Source organism: Arachis ipaensis, chromosome B6 (genome assembly GCF_059453495.1).
Source record: "Arachis ipaensis isolate K30076 ecotype BB chromosome B6, ASM5945349v1, whole genome shotgun sequence".
In the NCBI taxonomy this organism is placed as follows: Eukaryota; Viridiplantae; Streptophyta; class Magnoliopsida; order Fabales; family Fabaceae; genus Arachis; species Arachis ipaensis.
Genome location: NC_142441.1, coordinates 68,350,031 through 68,360,969, shown reverse-complemented (window position 1 = coordinate 68,360,969; position 10,939 = coordinate 68,350,031). Strand labels below are relative to the sequence as shown.

The window sequence follows — 10,939 nt, the reverse complement described above, 5'->3', positions numbered from 1 at the left end:
TTTTCAGTTATTATAATATTTTATATGCTATATTAATTTTAAGCAGTTGATTCATTGATGTTATTGCTGTTAATTTTATTGTTGATTGGTTTATGATGTTAATTAGAATATGGCAGTAGTTGAAATATTGAATTGGTTTATGAATTTGTTTATGAATACGAATATGCAGTGATTTTGCTGATTATGAATATGCTGAGATTTTGTTGATTATTGAATTGGTTTTTTATGAATTCATAATGTAAAGAAAAAATTGACATTATTCCAATTATCCAATAAAATTTTTCTTATTTTTGAATATGTGACATTTTAGGAAGAAATATTATTTTGAGTATATGTGTTATGTACATTATTGAGCTTCTTGTTGATTGTTTTTTTATTTTTAACTCGCAAATATTTTGAAATCATCTTTGGCGCACTAAATGAGTTGAATTTGAACTTTGAAAATTGTTTCAATTATTGAAATGAATTGCTAAAATTGTTGCTGGAGTTGTTTAAAATTGTGTGAGTTATGTTGGTTCACTGTGTTACGATTAGTTTTGCTCTTTGTAGACATGACAATGGTTAGAGGTGTTGTGGACTAGGCTGCTGGTCGTGATCGTAGTCGTGGTCGTGGTGGAGGGAGGGTTTTTTCCGGTACCCCCAAAAATTCTGGATCTTCTTCCTCTACTCCGACTACCCCCGTGACGTCGTAGGATGTGGGTTTAGTGGACTAACCATTCATTATGGTCCCTAACCCCAACTACGTCCCTCCATCTACAGTGATGATGCCACCTCCAACCGCTCAGTGGCGGAAGCCTCAGCCCCAGAGTCCTCTCATAGAAGTGAGGTAGCTAATGTCCCTCCACCACCTCTCATTCTAAGGTTTACGATTTGGCCTGATGGCGGCACGGGGTAAGTATCGCTTTAAGTCTTTTTATTTCCTGATTATTGATTCTAGTTTAGTGAATTTAGGGTTATAGGTTTGAATGGCTAAAAGTGTGTTATGTTTCCTAATTATTGAATTGCTAAAAGCGTCTGATTATTGATTCTAGTTTAGTGGATTTAGGACTGTAGGTTTGAATGGCTAAAAATATTTCATGTTTCCTGATTATTGAATTATTGAAAGTGTCTGATTATTAATTCTAGTTTAGTGAATTTAGGGCTGTAGGTTTGAATGGCTGAAAGTGTTTTATGTTTCCTGATTATTGAATTGCTGAAAGTGTCTGAATATTGATTCTAGTCTAGTGAATTTAGTGAATTTATGGATGTTGATTCTTGATTATTTTCTGTTGTTCATTGATTGTTGAGATTTGGTGCTGTTTAAGTTAATTATTGATTAAAAGAGTTTGTGGCGTATTCTAATTATAGATAAAACTCTGCCGAAATTTCTATAAAAATCTCTATATATTATGATTTATACCAAACAACAACGCATGTGCTTAGGAGATGACTAACGTCATCAAACTGATGTACGACCATCCCTAGCCCAGCTACAATAAGATCCCCGCTGAAACCAGAGTGATCGTTTCAAACTTTTTTAACTAGTTTATATCTTCTATTTTGATTAACTAATTCTAAAGTTTCTTCGTACATCTACACTTTATATGAGACGCTGAGCACAATCTTACCATCAGAAAGATATATGACCATAGAATTGGTCGACGATTGTAGTAGATACTGAAGGATGTTCGTAAGGGGGGGACCACCTGACAACCTAGCTCTGACCGAAAATAAAGATGACTCTGTTAGTTCACTGGGAGACCGATGAGGGGTTCAGGTATCGACGTCTCACCAACAGAGCTAACAGAGCATCGGCCAAGTTGTCCAAGTATACCAGTAGCTCAACGACCTTCATGCAGACTAAGATCAGGCTGGTATGTAGTGTCTTTAATTTTATTATTAAATTAGTTATATTCTTTTACATATCATTACTAAGCATCCTAATCATATTGTTTCAATGTAACATGTGTAGTCGAAGTCGTTGGATCGCGGGGCGACATTGACGGAGACGTTCAAGTACACCCACACATTGAAGGAGAACAAAGCGAGATTTGCTTATCAGCAGTCTTAGGATCATTATGTGAGTAAACATACATTTGATCTTCTGATGTAAAATTAGAGATTAACTGTATAGATGTCATACTAATCACAATAACATGTGTTATACAGGAGTGCTACACACAGAGACTAGAGGCCACGACTCAGCAATCTCAGTAAAATGGTGAGGATGTTGCTGATACTTCTGCTGCTTCAGTCATCGATCCCGATGCAGTTTGGCGCGATACTGCCTCAGTCCCATACAAGAACTGCCTATACATACTGGCCTGGGGTCGTTCTTCGCCAGCAGTCGCTGCACCTACACGTTGAGACCATCGTCCACCTCTGCCACCAAACGAGCCGTCGAGCTCGAAAAAGACGTGGATTTTAGGCTGTAGGTGCAGGAGCTCACTCACAGCGTTCACTAGTAGGCTCAAGAGCTGAACGATTATTGGAAGAGGTATCAGAAGATCCTCACACGTGTGACGGACACAGATGACCTCAGGCTGGAGTGGAGGGAGTAGCTGGAGCAACTTTAGCAGATGGAGGCTCAGATGGATGTGTACCAGGCTCAGATGCGCGCTGCTGGCATCATCCCTACTAGTGGCAGCACAACTGCTGGTGGCTCATAGACATTACCGCCTTCTACATCGCCTCATCAGAGACACGGGAATGACGACGACAACGACGAGGACTACCTGGATCTTTAGTGATTAATATTTTATTTTATTATTTCATTGTGTTTATTTACTTTACTTAAATTTTAATTTATTTGAATATTTGATAATTTATTATAAATAATAGGTTTTTATTATTTATAAATTGACCATTAGTTGTGTGAAAAATAAATTTAAATAAAAAAATAAATTGACTATTTATTTCACAATTTTTTAAAAAACAATTGACATTACCGTCGGATTTACCGAGGAAATAATCCGACGATAATAGTCTAGGAAACAATATATTGTGGTGCCAACATTATTGTCAAAAAAATTCGCCCGTAACCAAATGAGTTTTTAAGAAAGTAATCCGTCGCAGAATCTGACGGTAATTACCGCCGGACGAAAAAATTCTGACGATAAACATTTTGTTGGTTTTTTCGACGGTAAATTCGATGGTACTCACTGTTTTTCTTGTAGTGACAGTTAAAAAATTTCGATGCTACTTTTTTATTTAATGTTTTTCCAAATAACTCATCTTCATCCTCAACATCCTCGTCCTACTCCTCCTCTTGTTTTACTATCTCATAATTTTTCTTGTTTCACCCTCTAAGAAGAATAAAAATAAAAAATTAAAAAAATTAAACAAAGAAAAAGAAGAAATAAAAAATGTTCTATAATAATATTAGGAGGAGGAGAAAAAAATAAAAAACACAGCAATAATAACAGCAATAGAAAAAAGAAGAGGAAAAAAATACGCGAAGAAAAAGAAAACGCGAAAAAAAAATGTGTTTTATGCATACGTTGTGTGAGTGGTTGTTACTGGATTTAACCCAAGTTGGTTGATCTTGGTTATCAAAACTGCTTGTACATGTAGCAATATCGCTAGAATAATTTTAGATATAATAAATATATAATTGTAGATATTATATGTATGAAATTATGGATATATATCATATTAAATAAAATAACTTTAGCTATTGTCTCTCTAATATTATCATTATTCAAGTGTAATTTTTCTACGATCAATGTTCTTCCTAATAAGGTGTCAACTTTATGTAAAAAAAAAATAGTAAAGCTAATTTTTTTATGGAAAAAAGGAAACAAAAGTCAAACAAAATAAAAGGAGAAAAATTCTCCTACTTATAAGCCATTGAATATTAAGTTATACTATGTGTACACTAAAATCAGCCATCAAAGTCAGCCACTAGTATAAAATACATGTTGGAATATAAATACACTTTGAAAATAAATTAAACCACACATGTATTTATACACAAATATATTAGTGACTGATTTTAGTGTATGAATAGCATTAATGTTGATTCATGATGGAAAGTAATACGCATTATCCACCTTTTGTTGTTGTATGGTTACGGTTAGAAAAATTTTAATATAAATAGGTAATTTTGTTAGATAACAAAAACATAAAACAAGAGAGAAGTCATCTAGAAAGAAAAATATAAGAATTTTTTTTAGATATTTTCTCTTATATTTAGAGAGATGTGTATTCTCTTTTTATCAAGAGATAGTGTTATTGTAATCTCCTTATGATAGAGATAAGTTATAATTCTCAAAGAAAGCTATTTTATACAAATTTCTAATTTTTTATCTCTATATTTTGCTGCGTCATTTATCTGGTACCTAACAGTGGTATCAGGGCCAAAAGTTGTTGATTTATAATTTGTTCTTCCGTTGCAAGTTACCTTCTAAAATAGTGGCAGCAAAGTATGAGATTCCAAAATTCAGTGGGAGTAATTTTTTCTGTTGAAAATTGAAAATAAAAGCAATTTTGAGAAAAGACAACTGCGTGGCAGCAATTAAAGTAGATCCACTGGGTTACAAATGAAAAATAGAAGGAGATAGATGGCAATGCCATTGCAAACTTACACTTGGCATTAGGTGATTCAGTCTTATTAAGTGTAGCAGAGAAAATGACAGCAAAGGAAATTTGAGATGCTCTCACCAAATTATATGAAGTCAAGTCACTTCACAACAAGATATTCTTAAAGAGAAAACTTTATATCTTAGAATGAGTGAATCTACATCGACAACAGATCACACACTAACAATCTAAATACGTTATTTTCTCAACTCTCATCGATGGATTACAACATAGCAGAAAACAAATGTACAGAACTTCTACTTCAAAGTCTACCAGATTTATATGATCGGGTCATCATTAACTTAATCAATAATGCTTTGACATACTATCTTTCCTTTGATGATATGGCTACTGCGATTGTTGAAGAAAAATCCAAGCATAAGAATAAGAAAAGATAGATTAGAGAATTCAAAGCAAGCAGATGCGCTATTGATGACGAGAGAGAGATCAATGGAGCGTGGTTTCAGTGGGAGTCAAAGTAGACAGAAGTCACAAGTAAATAAACAATTCAAATACTATAATTGTGGCAAGAAATCACACTTCAAAAAAGATTATCGGAATAACAAGAGTATAGAGAAGGATCCAGAATGATCAAGTTCTCAAGGATGTGTTGCGAGTACCTCTGATGATGGAGAAATCATGTATGTCGAAACAATCATTAGTTCTAAAGGCAGCAAACAATTCACCGATGCCTAGATTCTTGATTCAGGAGCAATCTGGCACATGACTCCTCGTAATTGATTTTGTACATATGAATGAGTTGTGAAAAGATCTGTGTTTATGAAAAATGATCATGCCTTAGAAATTATTAGAATGGGTACTATCAAAATAAAAATGTTTGATGGTTTTATTCGTTTACTTCAAGGGGTAAGACTTGTGAAAGGCTTAAAGAAGAATTTATTGTCGATTGGGCAACTGGATGAACTTGGTTGCAAGACCCATCTTGAAGGTAGGGTCTTGAAAGTTGTTAAAAGTGCTCGTGGTAATAAAAGCATAAAAGACTACAACAAACATATACATGCTTATGGAAGATACTTTACAAGAGGCAAAGGCATTAGCTGCTTCAGCAAGGCAAGAAGAAATGATGATATGGCATCACAAATTGGGCCACATGTCAAAATGAGGCTTGAAGACTCTTGTAAAACGTAATCTCATTCTGGGGATCAAATTGGTAAACTTACTATTTTGTAAACACTGCGTTACAAGCAAGCAACATAGATTGACGTTTGGTAGATCAAATGCTCAGAGCAAGCACATTTTAGAGTTGATTCATTCTGATGTACGAGGATTACCGAAGATGTCTCTAGGAGGAGCAAAATATTTTGTATCATTTATTGATGATTACTCTAGGAGGCTATATGTGTACCCAATCAAGAAGAAATTAGGCGTGTTTGCAATGTTTAAAGAGTTCAAAGCAAAGTTAGAACTTGAATCTGGAAAGAAGATCAAGTGTTTAAGAATAGACAATGGAGGAGAATATATCAATGATAATTTTCTATCATTTTGCAAGCAAGCAAGTATTTAACGGTAATTCACAGTTGCATATATGCCTTAGCAAAATGGTGTAGCAGAGCGAATGAATAAAACTCTCCTAGAAAGAGCACGAGCTATGTTGCAAACTACAGGTTTAGCCAACTCTTTTTATGTAGAAGCTGTTAAAACTACCAATTATGTGATAAATCGGCCATCATCAACTGCAATTGGGTTGAAGACACTAACGGATATGTGGTAAGGTAAGCCACCTAATTATTCTTCTTTACATATATTTGGTTATTTTGTGTATGTGATGTACAAATTTCAAGAAAGAATAAAGTTGGACCCAAAGTCTAGAAAATGTATATTCTTGGGTTATGCTGACGGAGTTAAGGGGTATCGCCTGTGGATCCCACTGCTCGTAAGGTAGTTGTCAGCTGAGGTGTAACATTTGCAGAAGATGAATTTCAAAGAGAACAAGAAAACGACAGCACTATTAAAGAAATAACCACTATTCAAATAGATGGAAAATGTAAAGAAGATGATTTTCCTGAAGCAGAACCAAAACACGAAGAACAAGAAGCAAAGGCCAATGATATAGAAGTTCGTCGATCTACTGGAAACAAAAAAACACCATCATGGCACTCAAATTCTGTTTTGACAAGCCATGATGCATATTGTCTTCTGAAAGAAGATGGAGAGCCAGCAACTTTTATGGAGGCTATGCACAATCCAGATGCTTCTATGTGGATGACAGCAATGTAAGAAGAAATCGAGACATTACATAGGAACCATACCTAGAAACTTATTGCACTTCTAGCAAGTCGGAAAGTCATTGGTAACAAATGGGTTTACAAGATCAAGCGAGATAGTAATGATTATAACACCCTACTACATAGAGCTTTACGCTTAAGCCGTAAAACAGAGGTGGTGTGGTATTACGGCCTTTAAGATAAAATATACATATATAATATCATGGAAAGAATATAATATTCAAGGAGTCTTGAAGGTTGGCTAAGCAAAAACGTGAAAAATAAAAGCGCAATGCTCAAGTTAACGATTACTTGCGTATGAAGAAAAGGTAAAGATAGATATATATGATAAGAACAGATTGTCAAGGAAACAAATATTCAAACTCCAGGCTCAACCTGCAAAGCTAAGGCTGGCCGGAGGATATTTACATAAATATATACAAGTTCCAAGTTTCCAAAATACTCAAAATAACCTTAGTTCTCTATCAGAAGCCTCTATGAGGTACATGGACGAAAAAAAATAAGGGATAAGTTTATACAATATATACATATACATCAAAATACCCAAAATACAACATCCCAACTTCGCTGTGATAGAAACTCCAGACGCCTAACGAGGTGCCTCTCGTCCTGCATCTAAAAAAAACAACATATGTATGGGATGAGAACCAGGGGTTCTCAGCATGCTAATGGTACCAACATACATAGTATATAAGGTCCTAGGAAAGTCAAAGGTAATTCTAGAACTCCGACACTCAGATTTAGAGCTTAGAGTTAAAAATTTAAAACTATAATACAAGGTAAGTTGGCTAAGGTACCCAGGTTCTAACTTAATTCTAACTTAACCCCTCAGCTTCTAATCTTCCTCCAATTCTCCAAAACTCCAGTGAAACTGCCTTCGTCACTCCTCTGCCAAACAAGGGGCATCTCAGTTACATAGACAAACAAACCAGACAAGGAAAGCACAAGTAAGATACATATACAACAGGTAGCATTTATGGAAAATAAGCATAGTAATCACAAAGGCACACCCAAATAATGCACAAGCAAACAAAAGAAACATATATATATGATGTATGCCTGTCCTATGGCTGATGAGTCTCATCTGTCGGTTATCAAGGCAATCCGACATGTCCAATAGCTAACCCTGGACAGTCCCTCGTGCGTGCATTCCCAAGAGTCTATGCATACTTTTTCTCAATCATATATATCAAATTCAGCTCATTTGGGGACTTTCCGAGGAGTTAAAGTGCCCGGCCACATCTTACGACCTAGAGTCAGTAGAGTATCAAATCTCAACCTGGAACAAGTGGTGGTAAGTGATAAACCATTATTTTATGATTTATATTGTGTTTAATTGAGTGGTTTTATCAAGTCTTTACCTACTTAATCATATAGATTGCATGAATTTTATAATTCCTTCCTAGCATTGTTTATGGTTGAAAACTTGCTTCCTAGAAACCTTTAATTAGTACATTTTAACCCTCCTTTATACCATTCGATGCCGTGATCCGTGTGTTAAGTGTTTCAGGCTTCATAGGGCAGGAATGGCTTGGAGAATGAAGAGGAAGTTTGCAAAAATGGAAGGAACACAAGAAACTAAGGAGATGACCAGCGAACACTGACGCGATCGCATGGCTCACGCGAGCACGCGAAATGAAGAAATCGCAGTGACGCGAATGCGTGCCTGACACAAACGCGTGGATAGAAGTCTGCACGAATAACGCGACCGCGTGGACGACGCGAACGCGTGACAAGAAAAATCGCCGAATGACGCGAACGCGTGGACGACGCGTACGCATGACCTGCGCGATCTGCAGAAATAACAGAATACGCTGGGGGCGATTTCGGGCCGCATTTTGACCCAGTTTTCGGCCCAGAAACACAGATTAAACCTAGGAAACGTACAGAGACTCAGGAGGCATCCACACACGTTCAGATACATCGATATTAGGATTATTCTTAGTTTTAGATCTGAATCTAGATTAGTTTTACATTATTAGTTTATGCTTTTGCTTGGGATTTTGGATGCTGAAGAATCATTACCTCCGCGAAGACATCACTTTAGTTTGTTTCCTTATTCCTTTACTTTTATTCATTGCTCATTGACCCTATTCAAATAAATATGTTGCATTTTGAATTTATTAATATATAGAGTTACTTTTATTTTTAATTAATTTTAATTTTATATTTTATTTTATTTAATTTATTATGTCTTCTTATATTTTTATGAATATTAATTCCATGTCAATGGAGTAAATTCTCTACTTGACATGGGGGTTGATTAAGAGGAGACACTTGAGTTGGAATGCTCAAGTGCTTTGTTAAAATTGAACATTGTTGGCTAATTCTATATCTACTAACGCTAGACCTTCCCAAGGGAAAGGACTAGGATCTATGGATAAGAATCAGTCCATCACTTGACTTTTCTTTACTCAGTAAGGGTTAACTTAGTGAGAACAATGAACTCTTCACACTACACTTGAGAAGATTCCAACAAGGATAGAACTTCTGATTAATCAACTCCCTAGTCAAGGCTTTTTATATTAATAATAATTCTTATTTTTATTGCTTTAATTTATAATTATTTTAATTACTCATTATCCAACTCAAACCTTCTGGAAAATTTCTAATTAATAAATTAGCAATCTTTCCTGCAACTCGTTGGGAGACGACCTGGGACTCATACTCCCAGTATTTTTGGTTCTAGAATTTGTGACAACCCTTTTTAAATTGGTGAGGCGGACTTTAGCTGGTTGAGAGCTATACTTGCAACGCATAGAGTTTATTAAAACTCTCTCAATTGGTCTAACTTCTGCCACGCATCAATTTTTGGCGCCGTTACCGGGGAGTTGCAATAGTGTGCTAGATCATTAATTAGTGTACATATTTTATTTTATTTGCATATTTTATTTTTATTTTGTTACCATGAGCTATATGTCTTTCTCATTGAATGACGCGTTCGTTGCCTGATCCGAGCTTAGCCGCTTTTGATCCTGAAATTGAAAGAACTCTTTCACGTATTAGGCGAGCTCGACGTCGGTTAGCCTCTGAGGGTGGTGAAGTGATTGTTATCGATTCACCAGTCTCATCTGAGGACGAATCTGAACCGCCATCTGAGAGCGAGACAAGCTCATTTACTACTGATTCAGTTGATTCACATGCAGGTAACATGGTAGCACCTAGGAGGATTACTCTCCAGGAGGCAGGAGCCCCAGATTTTACACTGCAACCTTATCAAGTGCATCATCCAAATCTGGCTGTAGATTTTGAATTGAAGACTGCACTAATCTACTTGATGCCCAAGTTTCATGGCTTACCTGCTCAAGAGGCTATTAAGCACCTTAGGGATTTTCAGACAGCCTGTTCTATTGTTAGGCGTAATGGTGCAGATGAAACTTCTATTCTGTTAACTGCTTTTCCGTTTTCTCTTGAGGAAAAAGCAAGGGAGTGATACTACTCCCAACCTGAAGCGACTGTTACCAACTGGGATACACTCAGGAGAGAATTTTTGGAAAATACTTTCCAGCTGAAGTCACAGATATACTGAGAAAAGAGATCTCCTGCATTGTTCAAAGTGACTCAGAGACTCTCTATGAATACTGGGAGCGTTTTAAGAACCTTCTAGACGCATGCCCCCATCACATGATTGATAGACTAGTATTGATCAGCTACTTCACTCAAGGCATGAACCCCCAAGATAAGACCACACTAGATGGTGCTAGTAATGGTTCTATTAAAAAGTACAGAACCACAGATGAAGCATGAAAACTGATCAGCGACTTAGCTGAGTCCACTAGGAATCACAGGCCGAGGCGTAGCCACTCAAAAGCTGTTGCAGAGGTTTCCTTTAGCGTTGAAACTACTGCTCTTACCCAAAGCATATGTGAAATGACCAACCTACTGAAGAAGATGTAATTAAACCAACAACAAACACATAAAGCTCAGTCTTCCCCACTACAGCAAAGCCAACAGTTAGTTCCCCAAAGAGTATGCGGGATCTGTACTGATTATAGTCATTATACTGATGAATGTCCGCAGCTCCAACAGGAAGACAACACTGTGGCAGCCACTCATAACTTCTATGACCGCCCAAATCAAGGATACAATCAACATGGTGGCAACTACAACCAATGTGGAAACCATAACCAAGG

At 36.3% G+C, this 10,939-nt stretch overlaps 1 non-coding gene across 1 annotated transcript; it reads right to left on the bottom strand.

Annotated features, from left to right (window-relative positions):
• Positions 1 to 10,328: 10,328 nt before the first annotated feature.
• Positions 10,329 to 10,436, bottom strand: LOC148561187 (small nucleolar RNA R71). Its single transcript, XR_015887437.1, has one exon. It is a non-coding gene; the product is annotated as a small nucleolar RNA R71 (small nucleolar RNA).
• Positions 10,437 to 10,939: the final 503 nt, after the last annotated feature.